Source organism: Solanum lycopersicum, chromosome 6 (assembly GCF_036512215.1).
Source record: "Solanum lycopersicum chromosome 6, SLM_r2.1".
Lineage (NCBI taxonomy): Eukaryota > Viridiplantae > Streptophyta > Magnoliopsida > Solanales > Solanaceae > Solanum > Solanum lycopersicum.
In genome coordinates this window covers 29,150,987-29,178,782 of record NC_090805.1, presented here as the reverse complement: position 1 = coordinate 29,178,782, position 27,796 = coordinate 29,150,987, and positions in this window count along the sequence as shown.

Below are 27,796 nucleotides of genomic sequence, written 5' to 3'. Positions count from 1 at the left end.
CTTGAATAACTACGTCGAGTAATGAGGAATCAAAGAACACTAAAATAAATTAAAGTCAAACTAGTTAAAGCTCAAATTATATTTGAACATTAGTATGAGATAAAAACGGGAAAACTTGTTTTATCAGTGCTGTCAACCTGCCTCCATTAGCGAGAACAACTAGTTTCCACATTAATAAGACTATGCTACATCTATTGAACCAAATTGGGTTGTTTGGTGGTCACAATTTAGAGAATCCAAACTGTTTCCAAGGACTTCATTAGGATATTCTTAGTATTTGCTTTTCCAAGGCCTTTGAGATGGGGATTCGTCTGAGGTTGTTTCCGTTCGCTATCAAAGATGAAGCTACGACTTGACTGCAAACTACCATTGGGGTCGATCACCACATAGGATTCATTGGTTACTGTGTTTCTTTAGAGGTTCTTTCTTCCATAAAACAAGATTTGTTTAAGGGATGAAATTTAAAACATCAAACATGAACTAGGGAGACCCTTCATGAAGCTTGGTTGAGGTTCGGAAGAAAGTTACTGAACTACCCAAACCATATGGCTCTAGATGAGTTGATATTGGAGTACATTTATAGGGCCCTTGATGCCGTGAACAAATTGGAAGCCAATAATATTTTTGAGGGTCACTGATTAAATTTGAGCAGGAAAAAGATATGTTAGACAAATCCATGAAAACCAACATAGTCTTGCATATAAGAGTGTCTGAGGTAACAATATTGACACTGATAGTTTTCAACTATACCATATGTTAAGGAATATAGGCTCATATACAAATACAATACCTTACTTTTGAGGTCAAGGTCAAACCACAAGAACTAACAGAGAGTATTACGCTAGTAATGATCTTCTAGGTCATTTCCCCAATTTACCAATCTTCTCGACATTTAGATCTTTTCTATAGTGACGCAAGTCGTTTATGACATTTTAGGTCTAATAGTTTTGTCCCCTAGTCATTCGTTTGAGTTTTGTTTAAGTTTGTCCATTTTGGAGCTTTGAAGTTTGAATAGTTGACTTTGGTCAAAACTTCAAGTAAACGACTCCAAAATGTAATTTTTACTGATTTTTTTAGCTCCAAAATGCCAACTTTGAGTTAGCAGGAATTCACAACATTCTTACAACAACTATAAATACTACTCACAAAAAATTTTCAGCTAAACTGTAAAAAGTTCACGTAATGATAAATTTACCTTTAGAAACAATGTCACCTAAATCCATCATAGATCTAATTCATGTACTATGTCAACTCAAATGGGTACTCAAATTTCAACCCCAATTAAAATTTAGGGCACTTTACCGGATATTTCAACTTGCATTTTTACTCAATCAAGCATGAACAAGCCAAATCTAAACATTCGAAGTTCGAAAACTCAATTTCAATGAACCAAAATCGAAACTCTAATCACAAAGGTGTTTGGGGGAAATCAATCAAGGATGGAATCATTTTCACAGTACAATATATTCAAAGTTTGAAACAATAAAATGGAGTAACATACCAAAGTAATTGAAGAATGTGATAACTAAAAGTTTGAAGTCCATAAATGGAACTTTTGAGCTTGACCTCAAAGGATATTTTGACCTTCAAATTGGACTATTGAGAGAAGATGGAGTTTGTGCAAGGATGGTGTTGTGGGAAATGAGTGGTATTGTAGGAAGAAAATGGATGTTGGAAGTTGAGGAGTGTATGGATAAGTGGAAAGAGTGAAATGAGGAAGTAGGACGTGTGGAGAAAGAATGAGGAAGGAGAAGAAGCGTTGAAAAACCCTTTGATTCCTTTTTCGGTCAAAATCCTGAATTTTGGGTTTCCAATAAGTCAAATTTTAAAACCTTTCATAAATTCCTAATTTGTGTTGGATCGACATTCTCTGGTTCCCTCATGCTAGTTGAAAGTTCACACAAAAGTTGAACTTTGTTGCCAGTGCAGTGTGTCACATTGTATCTGAACCTACATTATAGGATTTTGAACCTATAGTATATCGGTCTGCTGTAAGACTTTTTTCTTTCAAATTTATTGTTTCATATTTATGCTTGGTTGTTTGAAAAAGAAGTTTCACCGTTCTAACACTAATGGACACACGACCAATTTCTTCATTTTTCACCTCACGTCTTTTTTACATCCCAAAAATAACAAAAAGTGAAGTAAAAAGAAATTTAAAGACATTTGGATTCCGTCCTAAAAGTGATTGATTTAATATATCGGTCTAATGAAAGTACCTTATTATACAGCCGATTTCCAATGGTACCTCTTCTGTATGTGGACCTTAAACAAGTTTGTCCATGGTTTCAAGTACCGACTCCACCCAACATTCATCTAGTGGATTTATTGTCCTTGCAAACATTAAAACTTAACTCATCATCCTAAGTCTAAAATTGAGTTTTCGATCCACAACTACTAATGAATACTCTTTGGTAAGGAATGATTGGCCTAAAATTATAGGCAACTCAACATTAATTTCGTAATCCCACATTACCAAAACAACCAATAGAATAAACTTGTCTATTTTGATCAAGAGGTCAAATAGGATTCCAACCGGCCTTTTAATAGATAGATCCACCATTGAAACCTCATTGGAGTGTGTTTCAGATATCCTAGACCCAAGTACTTGAAAATCACAAGGGGCATCAAGTTTATAGTTTCCCAATGGTGTACAAATTTTTTAAAAATCTCTCATATTATTTCTGTTTGGAGTCACAATACTGGCCCTCAAGACAATATAATGATATGACACATCGACTATTTCTAGATAAATCACCTTATTTTTTCTTCAACAACTTCTTCATGAACTTTGTATACCCTGATACTTGTAAGAGAACATCAACCAACAATATGTTTATGGACAACTTGCAAAACAAATTAAATTTTATTTGAATTGGTTAACTGTCTTTTTATTTATAAATATTTGGGTTATGAAGGTGGAAAATTAGACATATCTCCCTTAGTGATTTCATCCCCTTCATTCCTCTTAACATCTACCACATTAGGAGGTTTATCTTTCTTCGTAACTTCTGAGCTTACCTTCTAGCTATTTACATAATCATCATCAATGATAATTTACATTGTTGTACTAAGATTAAATCAATCATCCACACTTCCACTCAAAACCTTTGAAAGCATGACATTGATATTATCAAGTAACTTACCACGTCTAGTGACTATTTCCATGCAAATGATTGTCAATCGTTGGACTGTTAGTAAATATATTCACCCTTATGGGAGCTTTAGGTAATAAATGATGAAGTGTAGTTTTCACAAGGAGAAACGTAGTCAGAAGTGTTACTAAGCTTAAAAACCATCATCATATAAGTTAAGGCATAATAGTTCTATTATTGTTTCACGCCCAAGGTATTCATGTTTTTTGTCAAATAGCTTCAGATAGAGTATGCTTCTAGTTCAAATCTATGTCATTCATACTTTATGAACCCATGTCAAATGAGTTAGATATTCAGAATGTATTAGTGCTTTATGTTCAAATATCTCACGCGAATCATGGTCGTAATTCTTCCCTAGAAGGTTATGAGAATGTTTGAGGTGATAAGATTATTCCTATTGTTATTCTTAGAATCTTTATGTTCATGACCTATAACCTTGAAATCTTATATGAGAGTTCGTTCTAAGAGTTCTTTAGTTGAGTTTCAAACTCTCAATATAAATCAGGTCTATCTATGTTAATGAGAAAGTTCAGAAGTCACAAATATAGTAGGAGTAGCTCATTTTTTAGTCTAACTTGACCATCATTGATGAATGATTCCAAGGAGAGATGTTGTAACACTCCAAAAATCTCTAAGATAAGACCCAAATCTTCCTTCTTATGTGTATAGGGTCATATCAAATGATTCTTAATTGTGCATAGGTTTTATGGCATACTATTTAGTGTGGAAAGGTTTTTGGAGATGAATTAAAGTCATAAATCCTACAATACAAAATTGAGTTGAAAGCTTCGTTAATCATTGAGTTTTGATATACGTTTTTCTTTGACCAACTTCAAACGATCATATCTCATCAACTCACTGAAATGATTTTTCTATTCTTTGCATGATCAATAGGTCACCCTAGATACATTATGGGGGGAAAATTCTCCTATTAGACTAGTAACATCTTGTACAACTTGAATATGGGCATAGACAACCTTAATTAGGTGAATTTTAGGGCCTAGTTCTCTTGTATTCATACATTCCATGGAAAAGTCAAATTTGATGAATTTGAAGCTTAAAATCACTAAAGCACGTCGATGAAGGAATTAGTGTCCCATAGGAGCGAGTTAACGTCACACTTATATACAAGTTTAGCTAAAGTATATTTGTCTAAGCAATGACAATTCATAGGCATTTTATACTTTTTGAATGACGTTCCTTCAAACGCATCAAATTTGTTTTTGAAAAATTTGAAGTTATAAGTGGAAATGCAATTGGTACTGCACAAATGCGGATCAACATTCCGCCAATCCAGGAAAAGTCAAGGAGCGGAAACTAAAGGGAAAACACACACTTAAATAATAAAGTATTTCCTTTAGAAGGTTTCATTTATAGAATACAATCTTGTGTTATTATGTACCATTATCTTCTTCTCATTTAGGGAGAATAACATAGAGAATTGGAGTAGAGGAATTTCATTGAGTATTACATTGAGTATTGTAGCTAAGAACCTTTCTTATAGAGGAAGAAATCTCAGATTTTCATCACTCCAAGCTTAGATTTCAGATTTTGTTAATCAACTTATATTGAAATGGAGATTTTCTTTACCAAGGTATTGTCTCTATTTCTTCTTTTATGAGGAGCGAAATCCTTAGCTCTGTGTGTGTGTGCGAGATAAGGGTGTAAAACCCCAAATAAATATTGATAGGTTCTAAAATTGATTTTATCACATGAATATGTTGTTGTCTTGAAATTTTAATCTAAAAATTAGTGGGTGCAAACATTTCTGAGCTCTCTAACAATGTTTTTGCTTGAGAAAACAAAATGAAGTTGGGTAAGACTCAATAATGAGAACTTGTGGAAATTACTCTATTAATTTGAGCCAAGAATGGGATAATCAAAGTAATTTCTCACGTAATAATATGATCTAGTGATAGTTTATCTATTCAAGAAATGTTTGGGTTTTTTGGTAAAGGTTGTGTAGTTCGAGAGAATCCAAGGGGTATACGTTTCATACCTAATGTAGTATAGACCAAACATTATTCATATATCAATCGATTTTGTTACGATTAATCTGTCTGTTTGAGCTGAAACCCATATCATAAGGCACAAACCCATGGTCTTTCCAAACTTGATAGATCATATTTGTATTGATTATGTAATTTGTTACTTGATATCGACAAATTTTAGTTTTCCTAAAAACCCCCCATTTTACATATATGCGTGTTGAGAATTTATTGTGCTGTCTTCTTTTGAATTATGAAATCAATTGAGAGTGATACCATATTCTAATTCTTTTGGTTCAACCATAAAGTTGGGTATTATTTTTGCAAACAATCACTGATGCTCTAAAAACTGAGAGATAGTTAAGCGTCATCATTCTCTATAATGTGTGATAATAACGTCCTTTCAGCCGCTACAAAAATAATAGTATCATCTGCATAAGTAAGATATTTAAGTTGTCACTCCACTTAGGTAGCTCAGAATATCAGTTTTATTTGATTAAGGCCTAATGAGCACTTCTGCTGCAATGATGAATAGAGGGAGGGGGGGGGGGATAAAGGGTTATCCTGCTTCACCCTTTTTGTGGAATGAAAAGAAAAACCTCGACTCTCACCATTGATGATAATAAAATACCAATCATCAACAATAATTCACCTAATCATATCAACCACAACGATATCAAAACCCATCCATTAAAGCACTTCCACCAAGAATCTATAATTCACCCTATTATATGTTTTAACTATATCTAGCTTAATTATAAAATTAGTTGGATTACCTCTTTTACTAATATGAGTAATAATTTCTTGAGCCAATCACACATGTTAGATATGTTTCTGAAAAGACACTTATTGAATCACCAAATATTCATATTTTCCATTATACCAACCAAATCCATTCGAAAGGTTATAAATCAACAAAATTTTCTATTCTTCAACTTATTATGAAAAATCACTCCATGTAATTACCCTTCATTACTAATGTAAACATTATTAATAATATATTATATTCTTCGTTATTCTTCTACACTATACTAAACTACTTTGATGACATAGGTTGTAATTGAAGTCATAATCTTAATTAAACAAGTCAATATCACTTTTTTTTGAAATTTTAATTCACAAGTTGGATTATACCTCAAGTTAAATTATCTAGGGCAACTTATGTATTTTTCTAAACTTAGGTAGGGAAATAATAATTAAAAAAGAATTTAGGTGGTGGAAGTGTAATTTGCAGAAGAAATTGAATTTTCCATAGTGGACTCTGAAGAAGTACTAAGTCCAGTTTTAGCAAGCAAGTTTTCCTATCCCAAAGCTGTGCAGAGAGGAGCAACATCCTGCACAATCTTCATATCCAATTTTAAATTTCACAATAAAATTGGAAATCAGCAACATAACAAAGTTATCTTCATTAGTCTCTGTTCTCTCTGGCGATCAATCTACATTGGTAAACATCTTATTCTGTAGAGCCCTAATTGGAAAACCAGAGTTCAAAGCTGAAAAAATGTCGTGGTTTCAATCGTCCATGAGCAAAGCCGTGAATGTTGGGAACAAGAACAACCTCACCCGCACTGTCAAGAACTACGCCGACTCCGTCGTTCAACAAGCTAGTCAAGCTGTCGCAGAGGGTGCCAAACTCCTCCAAGATTATACTGTAATTTCTCCACTATCCTATTTTGTTTCTTTACAACCAACACTACATATTATTAATCCTTTTGTGTTAATGTATTAAGATTATATAACACAATTAGGTGTCAATTGGTTGTCTTTCAATGGGTTTATGAAAATAAGCATAGTATAGTACATTGTTTGGTTCCTTTTTAAGGAGTTTAATTTTGGCATACGGTCTAATATAGCTAATACAATGTTTTGTTAGCTTTACCGTAGTAAATTAATGAGGAATCTATGCATATTTTTTGTGGGGTAAAATATGGAATAAGAATATACACTGAAATGACAAAACTAAACCTCTTAAACTTAACAAACATTTTATTTTGCTAATGTATTTTAAATATATGCATTGTATAATAATATGATAATCAAACCAAATATGCAACAAGATATAATTCACATTACAATCCTTGCATTGCAAATCAGTGCAAAAGAATCCTTATATACTTTACTAAACCATTCATCAGTAATCCTTATATATAATTCATGTATTACTAAGTGTTGTATAACTTGTATCTAAACTAAACAACCTTTAACTAATTTAAAAATGTAGTTTCTAGTCAGGTATACAACTTTCTTTAATTTTTTCACTCAATGGTGTGTGTACTCATGTCCCTAATATCGGAACTTGATTATTTGTTTTACACATTTTGTGAATTAAATATTTAGAGAATTCCACTAAGAATAATATTTTGAGAAGTTTTTTTTATATACTTGGGGATTTCTTTTAATTCTTTTAAATAAGCTTCGAGCTATATTTGAGCAACTAATCAAGTTCTTACTGAAGTAATTAAGGCCAAATAATTAAAAAATGGACTTCAGGTCTAACACAACTCCAAAACGTAGCTTATGAAGTCATTATTATCCAAAACTATATGAGGAGACCAGTTCTAAAATTATCCATCCATGTGGGATCTAATGACCCCGCATGCCTATGACCTGGATTATTTGGAGCGTGAACAAAATTACATAGGGGCCCAACATCAAGTAAACCAAAAAATTGAATGAACTTGAGCTCTAAAAACATGATATAAAATAGACGTTCCGCCTAACTCAACACCAAAAGCTAGATCATGAGGTGAGGATTGCTCGATATCATATAAGGAGACCCATTTTTATATCTTCAACTGTTGTAGGATCTACAACAAGGGGAATCCAATAGAGTTAAATCAAAAACAATACATCTCACTTTTAAGCACCATTCAGAATGTCATGTTGTTCCCTTTCCAATAAATAGTTCTCCTCACCATCCTCCTTTTTTTTCATTATCTTGAATAACTTTTTATGCAAAACACATTCAAACTAGGTACTTTTTTTTCGCAGTCTTCTTCAAACCTCCTACTGAAAATTATCTGGAATAACTAATTTCAACTCAATCTTTTTCTTTATAATCATTTAGACCCATGTTTCTTTCTTTTTTTTAAAAAAGAATTGGTAAACATAGTATTCTTCAACAATAAGGATATGCTGGGGACCTTTAGAAAATCAGGAAAAAAAAACAAAGAGCAAAATACTTACAAGGATCCTAAAAATTCTAAGAGTTGATCAAAAAGTTGATCTAAATCCTCTAATCCTATCTCTTTACACCACAAAAATAGACACACAGTGCAATTCCACTTAACCTTGTGAATGGAATTGGATATATCTTCAAAATTCCTACTATTCCTCTCCTTCCACACTATCCACCAAATGCAATATGGAATCGATTTCCACTAGGTCTTTTGTCTCTTGCTACCTCATCTCCTGATCCAACAACTAAGTAAATCAGTTGTATGTTCGGGCATAGTCCATTTCACTTCTGAAAAGTTGAGAAACATGGACCATATTTGTGTTGTGAAAGTGCAATGTAAGAATAGGTGACTATTAGTTTATCCTGTCTTCCCACATAAAGAGCACCACAAAATTATGATTTTTCCCCTCAAGACTTCATGTGTCAAGCATGCCTTTCTGGTAACCAGCCAAGTAAAACATTTAACTTTTATCGGTGCTACAGTCCTCAAGATATTTTCCATGAACTCTGGTATCTGCTACTTTGCAAGTTGCACTCCTTTTTATATGCCCTGCCAACTGTGAAAATGCCCTCCTTACTGTGAGCATTTAACATCATTGTTAGTATTGGTGCTTGCAAAATCCCCCACTTCCTCCAGTAATTTGGCTAATCTCTCTATTTCCCATTCATTAAGAGGTCTTCTGAAATAGAGATTCCAACCTTGTACAGTCCAGCAATCACTGATCATTGCCTCAAAATAGGTGCACAAAATAAATAGTTCGTGAAACAAATCTTTTGTGGTGAATTGTTTGATCCATACATCCCACCAGAATCTAGTTCTCCATCCATCCCCCACCTTGATATGTAAATTGGCTTCTAACTTGGCCCATAAGTTTCTAATAGCTATCCAAACCCCCGCTCCATAGTTATTCCTGCTTATGTTACTACACCAGAATCCATCCTCCGCATATTTACATTTAGTCAAATCTTTTCACAAAGGTTGCCTCTCCTTTGTGTATCTCCACAACCATTTCATCAAAAGACTGTTGTTATGCTTCCTCAAATATCTAATGCCCAAGCCACCTTTATCTTTTCTATGAAAAATTGTCGCCCACTTGACCACATTGTATCCTTTGTTATCTTTGCAGCCATGCCAAAGGAAATCTCTCCTAAGTTTTTCCAATTTCTTAACCACTTTCGCCGGTATAGTGAAAAGAGACATAACATATGTTGGGAGAGAATCTAGAACGAAGTTGCTAAGAATGTGTCTACCACCAAAAGAAATGTATTGAGCCTTCCATCTAGCTAGTCTCTTTTCAGTCTTGTCGACTATGTTGTCCCATATCTTCAAATCTTTGTGTGTATTACCTAAAGGCAAACCCAAATAAGTTGTGGGAAATTCTCCCACTCCGCATCCCAAAATGTTCACTAGACTTTGAATGTTTGTCACATCCTTAATAGGATATAAACTTCTCTTCTCCCAGTTAACTTTCAACCCTGTATAAGATTCATAAAACAAAAAAATTAGTTTGATGAATCTAAATTGCTCCTCTTGTGGCTCACAAAAATCATGGTGTCATCTGCATAAAGTAGATGACAAATCTCTTTAATATCACCATTGTTTCCACTAATTTGGAAACCTCTGATCCATCTGTTTTGAGTAGCAATCCTTATCATAATATCAAATCCCTCCATTACCAAGATAAATAACAAGGGTGAAAGAGGATCACCCTGTCTGATTCCCCTTTCGGGAGAGGAAAACCCACTGGTTCTCCATTTACAAGAATGGAGAATATCGCCGTGCTTATGCCAAATTTTATCCATGCCACCCATATTTCTCCAAAACCCATTTGTCTCAAGGTGTTTTGTAGGAAACCCCAATTTACATGATCGTATGTTTTTTCAGTGTCCAGCTTGCATATTACCCCTAGACTGTTTCTTTTCAATCTGGAGTCCACGCACTCACTCGCAATGAGAGTTGCATCCATTGTTTGTCTTCCTTTAATAAATGCCATTTGTTTTTTGTTGACAAGCTTATTAATCACTCTTTTCAGCCTTTCCGCCAGTAGTTTTGCTATCACCTTGTAAACTCCAGTGATCAGACTTATTGATCAGACTTATTTCTACATTCTTAGCTACCTTCTCATACGTGACAGCCAATTTTTTTTTGTTGGATCTCCTCCTCTGTGAGCACTCTTTGTTCCTGTACAACTTCCCATTTGGCCAGCTCCTCCATAATCTCCTCCTTTTGTGCTTAACAATTTTTCCTATTATTCTTACTCCATTCCTTCATCTTTCCTTTCTAAGGTTTCAGCTTTTCTTCCAAAACAAAACATGGGATTCCACTTAATAAAAAAGATTGCCACCATAATTTAACCTCTTCCTTGAATCCTTCAACTCTCATCCACCAATTTTCGAATTTGAAGTAGGACTTCTTGAAATTCAGATTCCCACATGTTAGTAGAATTGGGTTGTGGTCAGAACCCAACTTTGGCATTGTGGATTGCTTGATAAAAAAGAACTGCTCCTTCCATTGTGAGCTATAGAGAAATCTATCAATTCTGGAAGCTGTTTGGTGCCCTTCCCCTCTTCTCCAAGTGTAAGACCCTCCAAATAAAGGAGGGTTTATTAATTCCAATTCCCCAATGCATTCAGGAAATTCACTCATATCACCATTAATCCTAAAGCAATTTGATCTTTCTATCGGGTATTTAATAACATTTAAGTCCCCCCTACTACCCAAGGACCTTCACATAGACTTCTCATTGCACCCAACTCACCCCATAATTCTCTCCCCTCTATTTTCTTACACTTAGCATAAACTGCTGTCAGAAACCATAAATATTCTTGATTCTTGTTTGAAAATTTACAAGAGATGCATTGTGATCCTGCTTCTACCAGATCCCCCTCCCATATTCTTTTATCCCACATAATTAAAATACCTCCACTTGACCCTTGTGCCTCTACATGAAGTTCACTCAACCATCTGTTGTTCAAAATGCTGTGAATTAAACCTAATACTGTCCTTTAGTTTAGTCTCCAAAAGGATATAGACATCTGCCCCTATTGATTAATCAAGTTTCTAATTAAATCCCTCTTCCCATTATCGTTCAACCCCCTTAAATTCCAAGAAATTATTTTTATCATCATTGTTCACAATTGATAATCTCCTCCCTCTACTCCTAGGCTCCCCCTCTTTGAATTTCATATTGAAAATGAGATTCCTCGACTTTTTATGCACTGCTTGGTTGGTTGTGTTGCTATTATTTTCCCTGTTTCTTTGTTCCTCTCTTGTGTTTTTTTGCCCCATTCTACTTATTAGAGAGAAGAATTCTCTTTCATATCCCTCCGTACACACCCCAGAGATTTGGCTTAATTTGACTAAAATTATGTGAAATTTCAATGTTGCTTGAGACTCAAAGCCCTCCTCAGATATACTGTCATCAATTGCTAGGGGCCTGGGTTCGTGCAAGAACTCCATCGACTCTCCCAACAATTCCATCAACTCATCACCTTTAAAACTTTCCACCTCCATGCTATGTATTTCCTTACCCCCTGACTTGTCATTCCTAGAGGAGTTCGTGATCTGGATCGAGTCCTCTGGCATGCGTAAAAATTTTCCTCCCATGCACATGAAGGCCTCAGTTTCACCAGCTATGGTTGAATGGTCAAGGGAATTGAAAGAAGAAGAGCCCCAAAAAGGTTGAAAATCAACAAAATGTTTAGTAAAATGTTTGGGTTTTCAAGGACCAAAAGATTTTGAGTCTTCTTTTCATTTGTCTAGTCAGCAGACCCACTTAAAATAGGACTTTCATCCATCAGATCCAAGTAGGACCCTCTTCTCTTTCCACATGGGAAGTTTGAAAAGACTTTGCCTCATTGTTGTAACCATTGGTTTGAACATACATCTCTTGTACTTTCTCCTTTCCTTTCCCATGTCTGCTAGGTCTGCTATCATCAGAGACATAGCTATCCTGTACATTTTGTTTTTCTTTCCCATGTCTACTAGGTCTGTCATCATCAGAGACATTGCTAGCCTCTGCTTTCTCCTCTAACTTATTGTTCTCACCTTTTCGACTCCATCGCCGGTTTGAAGGTCGCCGAAGCTTCACACCAGATCGGTAAAGAGAAAATCAGCTTGCCATTCGATAATTCGACCTTTGTCGGGATGTTCTTCTTGGGTCCTCAAACACAGATTCTCACCCATCTCAGATGGTTTTTGATGTTTGTTTCTTCCTCATTTTCCAACCATCCTCCACATGCATCTCCAATCTTCTTCACGACATCTTTATTCCAGAGGTTAAGGGGGAGACCAAGAGCCCTAATCCATACCCAATCAAATCTTGTACTTTCATGGAAAGCACCTCTTGTTGGAGACCACCAATCTAGTTTCCTATTGTCTTCTTGCACTCTCCAATCTACCATGATAACATGCTTCGCAGCCTTCCTAGTTTGGAATTCAAAGAGAAATAAAAGAGAAACATGGTTAATTATTCTCTCAAGATATTGGGGTTTACATGCTGTAAAAGGAAGGAAAATCACTACATAATTACAATATGAGTAAATCAAGCAATATACTATATTTACTCTTATTCTAAGTACTCATGAGACCCTAACCCTGATACTTAAGGGGGTGCATAAAAATGTACCAAACTTGCTACATATATAACTCATTCTAGGACAGGCAATGGACTTGGTGAATATATCTATAGTTGATTATTTGGCCGCACGAACTTTGTGATGATGTCTCTGAAGATCTCCTTCTCTCTGACAAAATGACAATTGATCTCTATGTGACTGGTCCCTCTTGTTAAACACTATATTTGACGCAATGTGGAGTGGAACCGCGATATCACACGCAAGTTCCATTTCTGTGATCTCTCCAAATTTTAATTTCTCCTGGTATATGTTTGATCCATCTTTTTAAATAATGAAAGTTTAGATATAGACAACTGCTTTATTATGGAAATTAGTAAAGTCTTTAGTTTTATCCTTCCAGATTGTGTAATGTCTGTGGTCTTTTCTTTTATGTATAATTTGGTCGATATCTAGCTCTCGAAATTGTTGATTAAAGAAAGTTAACGACAAATTTACTCTTTTCTGTTACTCAGATTCTTGAAGTGCCAAATGAAGAGGAAGTCTTTCTTCTTTTTGAATTGTTTGGGTAAGTTTAGTCAGTATCACAGGCCATGAGTGTGTCTTCAGTAAATTCTGGCTTATGTTGTATCTTTTGACTAGGCATGGAGTGTCAAGATATTAACTGTATGTAGTTACCTGCAGATTCTGTCTCATGAGAGGAAAAGAGGTGCACTATGTAATAGTCAGCAGTATCCAGGATCTGGCAAAAGTTTTCTCAAGCTACAAAGATGAAGTATTGGTAAAGTCAAACAATCCTTTCTATTGTTTAGCAATAGAAAGCCGTCTTGATTTTAAATAAAATTAATAGACAACTATAATTGAAACTCTATGTACTTTTGTTACTCTCTTTGACTGTGCTACTTTGATGCCACAATCATTTGATGAAGTGTTGGGCCTTCGTATATGTTCAATATTTTTCACTGTAGTACTATGTTTTGCTGAGGCTGAGACTTGTTGCGTGGTTCAATTGCAGACATCTTTTATCTAATAATTTTAAATTATATGGTGTTGGTTGGTTAACTAAAATATAATCGAAGGCCATTTTATCCTAGAGGGTACTGCCATTCTGCATTTGCTTTGATAACAAATTTTATCTCCTTAATAACATCTCAACCAGATTATTGAAGTTCTGTGGATTAGTTCACCTCCTCTCCCTATTGAACATGAGAAATCATGTAACTTGATTTGAATTCTTTTCCTTGGAGAATTTAGTGTGTAGAGTTTGCATGAGTCTGAGTCAAGAGTTATGTCTATATAGGGGCTCCTGCTTCTCCTTTAGAATTAAGGAAGCTAGAGCAAAGGTCCTTCAAAGAAATGCTAGAATGGCCAGTTCTAGAGTTGGGGAAACATACTGAAAAATTGAATCTGGAAAAGAACCTTGCTTCTCTATATCAAGCAAACATGTTCAAAGAAGGAAGAGTTTCTTGAAGTCTTGCTTGGTCAGGACCTTTTCAAAATGTTGAGATCGACAGAAGCATTAGGAAACCTATAGATACATTTTTTTCATCTAAATAAAACGAATTTAAGATGGTTTCTGAACTTCATTGACATTATTTCATTGCATATATATATCTTATTCTTTCTTTCTCTTGGCCATATAATTATTGTTTGGCTACATATTTACATTTTCTTGCTTTACATTTATTTTTCTGGTTTCCTCATTAATGCTTTTGTTCGCTGAGGTCCCATACCCTGATTGAGCTCTGCACTTAAAATCTCCACCACAGTTTGGTTGCATTTTCTCCTTTGACTACTCTTCATGATTGGCCTCTGTTCCGTAGTTTCCACCTGTGTGCATCTTCATCTTTCTTCAGGTTTTGCCATCATCGAACTGTAAATCTCTTTTTGAAAGAACTTCAAGATTTTGTTGCTATATCTTTCCAACCTTTATCCTGATTGATTTCAAGAATGATCAGTTAAGACCTTAAATTTCCTGGTGTTGGTTAAATACATGTAAATCTACATGTTGAAGTTTCGGAAGATTTTGCTTATTTCTAGTTGCTCCGCTTCTACTTGTGTCATATCTTGCCAGTTCCACCATGAAGTTAAAATCAGAATGCTACGTCTTTACCTCATAATTAAACAACAGATTTTCATTACTTTTCTGCTTGCCCTATAACTAAGCTTACATCAGTAGTACTGCTAATCTTAATATATTATTCTCATTCAAGGAAGAGTTTAGTTATCTGGAGAAACAAGGAAGTTATTTATCTAGATTTATATACCAGGATCTTAGAGAGTGTGAAGACTCTAGTTTCGGTTGTTCTCTAATCAATTTTGACGCCTTACTTTCATTCTCAGAAGAGGGATATTACTAGAACATTATCTCTAACTAAAGGTAAGATTATTTTATAATAGAAAAGAGAAAATTTCTGATTAAAAGATAAAAATAACATCAAGATAGGAAATAGTGATAGCAATAGTTGAATGATGAAAAGACTTAATTATGAATTGGGCGAAATGCTTTTACTGCTACTTGATTCTTAATGTGTATCAATATAGCTATCTGATTTTCATAAATATTTTCTGTTGACAGAATATAGAAAGAGGAGGCAGTAAATTCGTGTGGCCAAGACTAGCGAAGTTGGTGAAATAGAGGAGGTAACATCTTTGCATGATGTTAAGTTATAACCAAATTGTTTTTGCATTAGATATAGTTGAAGAGTATATGCAAAATATAGGATTCTGGGATTGCTTGGCCTAAAGGTTTGGGGTTCATATGTTTGTGTTTTCAGGAATTAGTGGCTGAGATTTCTACACTGAAGAAACAACGAGATGAAGAGCCTGTTTGGCTCAGCTTAAAAGCTGGTCAAACTGACTTAAAAGCTGATTTTTGACTTATTTAGCTGTTTGACAATACTCAGAATAACTTATTTTAAGCTAAAAAAAACTTATTTTAAGACAAAAGTTAAAAGCTGGGGTAGGGGTGCTTTTTTTTTAGCTTATAAGCTGTTTTAAGTTGACCACATTTTTATCTTTTTGCTCTTAATATTTTTAAACAATCTCCAAATTACCCATATAACACTAACATTTCTTTCTTCCATTTTTCCCTTTTCACGTTTGACATAACAACTTCAGCACTTTTATCCAAATGCATAAGTGCTTATTTTAAAAATAAGTTTCAGCACTTTTAAAAGTACTTTTTTAAAGCTGCTTTTATTAAGCCCATCCAAACGGGCCCGAAATCGAAGCTCAATTGAAACAGGTGTACTTTGTTGTTGATAGAAGGCATTCCATTGGTTATATTGTTAGTATATTTTTCATTGAATGAGTTCTTTACTGGTTTACTTCATGTACAAATTTATCATGATAGGTGAAGACAACATGATTGTCTTTAATTGTCACTTTTTACAGTTACTCTCTAACACTAATATTTTCTCTCGTGCTTTACATTCATAGTGATAATCTCATGCAGACATATCTATATCGGGCTGTACATAAATTGTTTGGCAGTCCTTTTGTTAAAACATCGGCCTCATGATCTTTTGTAGATACAAATGACGTACAAATGGGTCTGCTATCTAATTTCTCCTTGATGAAATATCTTTCTACCTCAACCAGATTCATATCGAGGGACCTTGATGAAATATCTTTCTCCTTAAGGAAGCCACCCTCTAAAGACCACAACACATGTACGACATTTCTCAAGTCTCAAGTCTCAAGTCATACACACATATAGAGTATTAAGGACTATAGACTACACAAACTCACATAACATCATAGGAGACAAGAACATATTCAATCATTAGAATAGAAGACTCCCAACATACTTTGATCAAACATTCATATAGGGTTCATATAGGCAAGGGTCATGCGACAAGAACATTAGCCATATAGACCACACTTAACCCTAACATTATCTTCACATATACACAACATTATCCAAACAACTAAAATCATGAAACTAGTGTGGAAGACTATTCATATACTTCACATAACATCAATTCACTTAGAACATGATATTAGAATCAAGGCTACATTTAACTGATCCTCAGCAGCACCTTTTGACAATGCACCAAGTGCATTTAACTGATCCTTGAAATCTTCCTCATAAGTACTCCAAGCAGCCCACCAAAGCAGTTTCTTCGTCTCTCCTGACCTAAATCTCTTCATCCAGTTGGCCTCAACGTGCCTAACACAATACCTATAATCAGTAAAAATGAATAGTTAGTTAATACATTCAAGAGAATAAAATAATTAAAAAAACTTAAAGTACGTGTGGTGAGACGAAGGAAGGACATATTTTACTGCATTTATCAATTCCTGTACATGTCAAATAAGCAAATATATAGTTACAAAACTGTTATATGAAGAAGACAAATCATATTATATTATAAGTGGGAAGCTCAAATATTCAAAGTTGGATTACCATTTTGCCCTTTCACTAAATAAAAATAAAATAAAATAATTTATTAAATACTAATATTTTAATTACATAATGATGGAATATGAAGTTCAACAACTTCAATTTAATAATAAATAACTCTTCCAATTAAGTGACTCTTTGAATTTTGAAACTAAAATAAATTTTATGTATTATGATTCAATGTGCTCTATTAGTTTGGTATGTGAAAAGACAACTAAATATCAGTAAATTATTTCTGATATCATCATATTCATGTATTTTCCATCATCTACTGGTCTTTTTTCTTCTTCCTAAATAATGATATAGATACATATCGTCAAAAAACTAACAAAAAAAAAAACCGATAGCTTCATTATGAAATTAAAGGGAGAAGTTATCTTACAATATAGTTCAAGTGTTAAGTTTAGAAGTATAAGATATGACATATATATTTCTTTACAACTTTTTTATGTCAGCTTATGACCTAAGTTTTTCTTTTTTCATTTTGGAGTTGACGTATGATTGTCCAAAATAAAGTTAGTATGCAACTCATCTTTTATATAATTATGTATCGTTTGACATTGTTCTGAAATTTATTTCATTGATTTTTTGGAGTTAAGGTATGGTTATACAAAATAAATTTGGTAGGCAAAGATTATTGTATGTTGTCTTTTCCTTCTATGTTTATTTTTTATATTTTCTCTCTATCATTCTTCTTTAATTGAATTTTCTATGAAAAGATTATATTATCGTAACCTTTTTTGAGATTGTTGCATTTTTGTACTAATCATTACACACGTCTTCATAAAATTTCAATCATTCTAATGAATTTATTAAAAAAAGATGAAATACACGTGCAAGACACGTGTCCAGAAACTAGTTATTCAAATAAACAGAAAAAAGTATTTACCTTCTGCATATCAGACATACAAGTAACATTTTCACCATCTTTCAAATTCAATGAATTGTTCAGCAATTGTAGAAACCATATCCATGTCCTAGTTGTCTCCTTATCAACAACAACCCATGCCAATGGATAGAAGCAATTTTGAGAATCTTGTGCCATAGACACCAAAATTTGTTCCTTACATTGCAATAAGGGGTCTCAAGCCTTCTTTTCATCCCAATTTTAAAGCATTAAAGCAGATGTACATCTGAAGGAACTTTCTTTTACCTTGTTCCAGTGCATCCTTTGATAAATTGATCACAATATCACTATCAAGATTGCTTTGCCTAAGCTCATTTGCATAAGCCTCAATTCTGTTGAAATCATCTAAGAAATTTCCATGTAATTATTAAAGAGCCGCCCTCTTGGATCTTTTCAACTTAGAGGTATAGAATTCAAGTGGAATTGATCCTTCAAGTCTTTTCTCATATCCTTTAGCTTATACTGAGGGTTATTCTGTAATTTACTCTTGAAATATTGTGCTAAAGTACTTGTGCAAGCTCTAGGATTTAAAAATGCATCCTTACAATTGTGATTTGTTTTCAGTATTTTAATCTTAAAACCTGGACCTTTACCATCTTGCAATATAAGCAAAACAAAAAGACAACCAATCATGCATTTATACCTTAGTCTAGTTCTACCACTTTTTTCCACTACTATAGGCTTGTAATTTGCAAGATAGTACAAATTCACAATTTTTCTTGCCTCATTCAAGTCCTTGAAAGTCATGGAGGGATGAAGTTCTTTGTAGTGACTGAGATCAACATTTACTTCTTTAGATTTATGCATCTTAATAAGCTCTAACTCATCGAAGTTATATTCATCATCACTACAAGCACTTTCTGTTTCAGCATCAGTTCCATATTCACACTCTACCATGTATGCTTCACTATGGTGAATAATGTTTGGTGCAGAAACAGTTTATTCAAAATCATCCACAGCAAATAAATGAACCACCTGAAATTATTCATTTAATAGGCATTGGAGTGTCTTAATTCCTTGAGATCCCTCAAGCAAGTAATATTTCCCAGAAGGTCCTTTCACTAGAATTTGTTTCACAAGCACAAATCCTAAGTTTTTTGTGTACTCTTCGACTATCTTATCATAGTCTAAGAAATCTGCACTAGTGTCTCTCCTAATAGCAATATACTTCTTGTCATATACTAGTAGTGGAACATAAGGTCAACCAAAAGATATTTCATATTGAACTGGGAAAGAAAAGCAGACAAAAGCAAACATAAATGAATAAGGAACACAAGCGCACAAGAGCTAAATAAATAAGTGATTACAGTTTAGAAATATATACTTAAAGCGAAAAATGAAACACTAAGAATGGAGTGAAAATAACTCAACAAGCATACATGAATAAGATACACAATAAATAAGTCATTACACTTTATAAAACATACGGGAGCTACATGGTTATTACAACATAAAAAAAAACAAAAACACAAACACAGATGTGCATTGGGACCTCACACATCAAGTCCTTACACGGGCCACATGTTTTACAACATAAACAAAGTGGGAAAATATATGACCAAACATGCCTTAAACTTTAAGAATCTATATTGAAAGAAAGAAAAAACATATAGGGACCACATGTTTAATTCAACATAAACAATAGATGTACAAACTTTAAACAAAAAGGTGAAAAAAGGCATTTGGGATAAGTCCCGGCTATTATGCAAAAATGAACTTAAAAAAGAAGAAGAAGAAAACATACAGGGGCATGTTTTACAACATGAACAATATTGAAAAAAATGTGAACAAACATATATTACACTTTAGGAATCTAAAAAAAAGAAAAGAAAAAACATACAGTTAGGTCAAGTAATAGTAAGTACTATTGTTAACTTTTGGTTTTGAAAGTTGCCGAGTCTATCTACTACAATGTTCATGTACACAGTAAGAAAACTAGACAAGCAAATGACTCAAGCTCCTTTTAAATTACTATTTCTATTGTGTTTCTTATTCATTGAAGTGATGCCTCATATGAGAAAACTATTCCTTTTAGTTTCCATTTGATTTTTCTTATCTTATATTTTTCTAAGTTGCAAATATTAGTATATTTATCTATTTCGTGATAAACAAGTCATAATAAATAGAGAGCATTTAGGATAAACAATAGGACTACAACATACAATAAACAATAGGACCACAACATATAAGACAACATTCTCAAAAGATTACAAAAAGGAAATAATAAACAACAAAAAGGGGCATTTGGGGCCACACACTTCAGACTAGGACAAAACAATATATATTAATATACTAGTCCATTAAATACTACTACTTTAAGTCAAGTATTTCTTAAATCCAACCTTGACATAATAAGACCACAACGTACGAGACAACATTCTCAAAAGATTACAAAAACTATAGCTATTGAATCACAATTCAATAAGATACAAAATCACACGCCCTTCTTAAGTATCTCCTACAGTATATGCTGAAAAATTATCAAAATTTTTAGTAATAATTTAAACGATTTAGAATAAACAATAGATTCTTTGCCTAACTCAAATATACAAACAATTTCTCCCTAAATTTAACATATAAGAATATTATAAACAAAGTCGCAAAGGCTAACTATCCAAAACTTTGAAATCGTAAACATATTATAATAAGAACAAACATTAACTAACTTACAGCCGCGAAAATCACTCTAAAAACCAGGCGCGAAATCAATTTTGTAATCAAATCATGAAATAAGGGAAATCTATGAACCCTAGAGAAGAATAAACAAAATATTCTTTGCTTAACTCAAATAAAAAAAGAAGTTTGCCCTAAATCGAACATATCAGAATATTATAAACAAAATCGCAAACCTAACAAAAAACCATGTCTTTGGAATCGCAAAATTAGAACCATCGCAAAATAAGAACAATAGAATTTACCAACCAACAACAGCTAAAATCCACTTCGAAAGAAAGGGGTGAATTAGTCTCTTAACTTAGAACCATGGCGAAATCAACTTTGAAATCCCAAGGCGTCCATGACAGGATCTGTGAAACCCTAGAGAAATTATGTTACATAGAAATGGGGGGAAATGTATTTTATCATTTTAGAGAAATAAAAAAAATGGATTAAGTGGTATTTCCTAAGAAAATAAGGGCAAAATAAGTATTAGTATTTTCTTAATATATGTGAAGGTTAGATGTCATGTGGCATCCATGTGGCGTCCACGTGGAACTTAACACACCTCGATTAATAGTAAGGCTATATGTGACCAATACTTTAACGAAAGGGTATTTTTGAGCCAAAAAATAGTTCAAGGGTATATGTGAGCTATTTTTAATAGTTCAACGATATTTTTGAGCCTTTTCCAAACAATTCATAATCAATTGACATAAATGAATATAGAACTAAGAAATTCATTATAATCTAAACATAATATAATCATCATGTCATAAAGATCACAAGACCCACATTACATGACAATCTGAGAAATTAGGAGGATCATGAGTTCTTCATGAAATGGATTGAAATTTATAGATAAAATAGTAATTAAACATAAATACATCATTATAATGACTTTCAAATCAATTTGACAATGAACCCATGGCTAGATTAAAAATTGGAAATTTTGGACTTTGAAGCACTTTTGAAAATCATTCATTGAACTTCTTAGAAAGAAGATTAACTAAGGATCAATGATTACCTTACCTTATTGATTGAAGACCCCTGAAAAATTGTAGAAGAAACCATATAAATCCAGCCCCTAGCTTGAAATTGAGTTTTGGTCTCCAATGTAGGTTTGAGAGAATTTTGAAGAGAAGAGAGTTTTAGGGTTTTGATTTTCTTATTGGGTGTTAGAGTTTTGACTTTTGAAAGGGGTTTCAATAGGTCTTAAAACAGTTTCTAACCAACTCCTAAATTACCCAGTTTACCCCCATACTTATTGGACTTTTAGATATATCAAACTTAACTTTCATTTCCAAAATCTTCATCAGGGAACAAGCTCGCGTCGCAGAGTTGTTCCCACATGATTCTTGGGCAGCTTGTTTTCCCAAGGTTGGGTCCTCCTCAAGGACCCCTAGGCCGATCCGTGGGGTGTCGTAATCAGAAATTTTGACCCTAAACATGTTTACGACACTAGGGTCACATCCCTGTTTTTAGACTCCAAACAACACATAAAAACAAGGAAAACATTCAAGGACACACTAGTACGTCTAAAGACTAACTTTCGAACGTCTTGGTTATTCTTGGATGTTTGACCTCCAAACAACTTCAAATCTATTATAAAAGCTTTATAAAACTTTATTAACATGTTATTAACCTTGTTAGGCACATGTGAGGATCAAGCTACTTTATTTCATTTTGTGGGTCTTGACTATATTCCTCACTTGGGAACATTCGATCGCGGATGACACTTGGAACCTTTTAAAACAAACTTAAGTACTCAATGAACCGTATAACAACTCACAACATATAACATGTTTACACAATAGATTCAATTCACCAAACTTACAAGGAACACCAACTTCATACTATTATGCAACTAAAGCAACAACATCAAACATGAATTTCTCTTACTTTTTCTTCCATGCTTACATGCCTTTTCATACTTATTGCAATTTGGAGGAAATACCTTCTCCAACTTTTGGCATGCTCATTATTTTATCATAAAGTTATACATATGATGGATTTCAAATGCACACATAGGCAAACTCCACACTTCAACTTATGAGAAAATTAAGCAATTCATTTAGTTGCACAAAAATCATGAATAATGTAGATCAACTACAATCTTATAGCCTAGAAATAATACCATCAAGGTCATATGTAACATTACAAAGTTCAAATTTTTTTCAATGAAAATATGTCTTCCCTAGTCACAACATACACTCATGGCATCATATAGTTTACATAAAAGAAATGCACGAAGGTCAATTCATTTTAAGTAGGATTTCTTTAATCCAGAGCATGATTGACTCTCTTCATTATGAAATCAAAAAAATGGAAGTTCATACGACACACATCACAACAATAGAATGTCATTTCACATACTTTAAATTTATATCATGACATTAGCTTTCATAAACATGCACCATTTAGGAAGATTGTTACAATTCATAGGCACACATTCATGACATTGGCTAAACATACCATCACTTCTCAAGAATGCCTACAACAACACTTCCTAATTCATAAAAGTCACACATTTTTAAAGGGACTCATCATTTCTCATTCAAGGAAAACTCAACACTTCATTATTGGTCAAAAACACCCTCACATTAAAAGTGTTATCAAGCCTTTACATCTAGCCACCTCATGAATTTAAATGGAGATGTACAACAACACGAGAAACATCATTTTTATCAAAATTCCTTTTTCATGCAATAATGACCTTTCTTAACATGCATAAAAAGTGTCATTTAAGACATGCATAACATATGGAGAAATGCAACTCATACTTATATGCAAGAATCCCATCATAACAAGCTACTTAGGAACTCTTTGGTTTCAAGCTTGAGTAGGAATATAAGGAAAATATAGGGATATCTACAACCCTACTACTCACATCATCATCCCCCACTTAGGATAAATCCATTTAAGAGAAACCTATATCATCCAATAGGACTTGGACTCACCAATCATTCTAGTTAAGCACACATCCCCTTCTTGGGGTCAAGCTTATGCTATTTTTTCTTAACCTCACCTCCTTCCATCTCTCAAGAAGGAGTCATTTCCCCTTATCTATTCACTCGCACTCCACTAGGTGAGGAATTCAAGAGGTCCCAAATGAGTAGATAACATATTCCACTCCATGATCATCACTCCAAGTGATTCATAACATATGGAAGTTTAAGGGAACTCAACACAGGACCATTAAGGGAATTCATAACCTTACAATATAGGTATATTGTCCCCCACTTGGGGTAAGCCTAATCCCATATTCATCACCGTATTCCCCTTAAAAATCAAGGTCAAATCAAGTCAAGACCAAACCTACATACTCCTTACATAAAAAGATTTGACATCCTTGAGGGTTTCCACTCCTAATATCATCTCAAGGAGCTTACTAACTCAACCATCAAGAGGTATTCCTCAAGTACCATTTCTCCTCTAAGTTTATCACCTAAAGGAACTCATAACCATCAAGTTAGGTCATACAACACAACAACATGAGTCCTTAACTAAACCATGAATACAAAGGTAATTTTATATCTCATCACCTTCTACCACCAAGTCATAATAAGGGTAGTAGCTTCAGATTCAAGCCTACAAGGGTCATCACCTTTGGTGGAAACTTCCAACCATCCATGCCTAGGTACAACCTACGCACTTCCTCAAATGACCATACATAAGATCAAACTTAAAAGACAACTAAGCACTTTAAAGTAGGTCAACATCAATTTTTTCTATTTTTTTAAGAGTTGAGGGGTGCATACTACCCTTTAAGTCATTCTAGGACAAAGACATAATCCCATCTTATCAAATAAAACCCTTTCTCCCTTTTCCCTACTCTGGGAATAGGTTCCTTACTAGGTTTAATACCCAACTTCCCTCCTTAGGAGCAAGTCTACACCAAAGACTTTGATCCACACAAAGGCAACTATGGTGCATTTCTCAAATAATAAGGCAACATCATTCTTTCACTATTTATCACTTTTTGTCGAAAACATTTCATGTCTATACCATAACATTACACTATCCTCAAACATAACCTTACACAACCCATCATTCCAAAGGGAACTCGATATAACTACAACATCTCTTAATAAGATAGAACAACATCATATCATAGATTTTCAATATAATATCTCATAATCTACATATTTCCATAAATGGCATCACCTCATACATAACAATTTCACCTTTACATATATTCATCTAGCCACAAAACTAAAGTAAGCATCAAAACTTGCCTTTTCTCCCTCAAGCTTTGAGACATCATCCTTTTAAAGCAATCACATCTAAAAGACCACCGGACAAGGAAACATAAGACAGAAATCATACAGATCTAAGTTCTATGGCACGACACAAGAGTAGTGAAGAAAGTGAAATTTTATCATTCTATAGCTTCTCGCTCATAGATATGTCGCGAAGCACCACCGATGAACAGAACTCTACTAGACATTGCATTATGAGACTTTGAAATCTAAGGACTAATCCCAAAACCTTATGCTCTGATACCAAGTTTGTCACGATCGTGGAGAACCCCCAAGAAGTAACATGGCGTACTTGACTTCTCAGAGGTCTTATATAAGGCCTTAAACAACTTTCATTTCATAGACATATAAATTTAGCGGAAAATTTAAAACTTTTTATAGCACATCATATGCTAGATTATCACTTTATATCTATATATGTGTATAAAATATCATAAGTACATAGTTAGACTCTAAGTCTCGTTTGCCAACGTAAGAGGCAACTCAATAGAATAGAATAGGGACACAACCCTTAAAAATATAAAGTATAAGTCTAATCTATTATATAAACTTAAAGAACATCTTGACATAGGCAATACTTGAATCATAAGGATTCCTTTTTCTTGAACTTGGGAGATCTATCCAAGCCCTTCACTTAGGATACATCTTCTAGATATCAACCCCTACAATTTATATAAAAAATGAAGAAGAATGGTATTAGTACGAGAATACACTATGTATGACAACCATGCAAAAACATGCATTTATAGTGGAAAATTCTTTTGAAATCCTGCAACATTTCTTTATAGGAAACTTCATGAACATAGGAACATATAAGCACAATATCGTTCACATACATTATATAGACATGAATATTACTCATAATAGCACATAAAACAATTTATTATATGAGGCATATTCAATATATACAATACTAATACCGTTCTTTTTTTTACTTCTTTGCTTAAGAAACCCTCAAGTGTACGTCACCAAAGATAGTCCATCATAGATATGCTTCATAAGCACAACCACATATATTCATAAGTCTCATAAACATAAGTTTCACTTATGGACCATCACCTAAGACAACTCTTAAGTCACACTAGTGCCATGTGTTGGTAGCATCTCATAATACTACTTCCACCAAGTGTACCTAAGTAGTCACCCTAGATAAGGCATAACATACTTAATAAGTCATAACACATTCATTTATAACTAGGCATAAGGAACTTATTTCATTGCACCATATAAGGACTCTTTCCTTTACTATAACCTTAGTCATAACTCACTTAGTTAATACCATAAGTAAACCACCCTCACAACACCTTCACAAACTTACTTGTCCAACGTACACATGGAGTCCCATACAACCACATATTAAATAAACTAATTTAGAAGCCCTAAGTGCAATTCACACACACACACACAATTCATGCATTGACATACAAATTCACTTAACATGCATTCATACATTTCATACATAACATAACATAAGTCTTACTTTCATCCGTGTACTAATCTTATCCTTTCTTGAAGTTTGCTTGTAGAATGCATGGGTAGGGTCCATTATCCTACCTATATGAAGTAATCATCTCAAGAAGTTGTTATTAGAGTCCATAATCTTATCTTAGTTCATCTCTTACTTTGGGAGACTTAGCCATAACCTACATAAACCATGTGAGCTACATGGAATCCGGTGTTCTCCTCCCACATAAAAAATAGAGGGTTAACACTTGCCTTAGGTGTAACCAAATATACATATCTATCTAGGTTATATCCACAAGATAAAACCTACAAGGGCACGTAGTTATGGAACATGGAGATTTGTACAAGAAACCTTGACTTACTAGCGTGGAGGTTTCCATCTGATGCGACAACATCTGTGTTTGGAACCTGGACTTGCTAAACGTGAAGGTTCTCTTGTGCGGGGAGAGGGCGACTGAAAAGAAGGCTCGACCTACAGGGAGAGGGAGGCTCTCGAAACCAAACGAGACTAGAAAGAACATGGGAATTAGCACCATTCATATGAGTGCTTTTGTTTTGTCTCTTCGAGACAACAAAACAAAAGGACAGCCCTCTCTATATCTCGGTCTCGGTTTAGCATCATATATCGCTGAGCATTTTTTTTAGAAAGTCCGTATAACTTCAAAAGAATCATTCTTTATGAATCAAGTACCTTTCAAACAAAGGGTGCATTGCCTCTTTGAGTGAAGAAGAGAGGGGCTTTGTATAGACACTCTTGAGCCATGTTCGTCGCCCTAGGCTTACCATTCTTTCATTTCATTCTATTGATTGGCTCTAGCTCCAAAGAACATATACATGGAGCTATGTCGACCTACGTACGTCTTGTTGACTAAACGATCAGGTATACCACGCCACGTATCATCCACTCGGCTCAAGCCGAGGAGAGATAAAGAAAAATCAAAGATATGGTGATCGTGCCGCCAAACTTACTAACATGAAACCCCCACTCTCACTTATCATGTTCACTCGGTTCTAGGCTCAAACTCCCTCTTTTAAATATATTTAAGCCTTTAATGCGTTAGTTCATAAAGAAGGATTTAGGAGCTTTCTCCTTCATAAATCATATTGCTCACATGTTTCTAAGATGAGAATGTCATTTCATCATATATCCTACTTCATGTAAGAATATCCTTTCACATATTTATACAATCGTACATCATGTGTG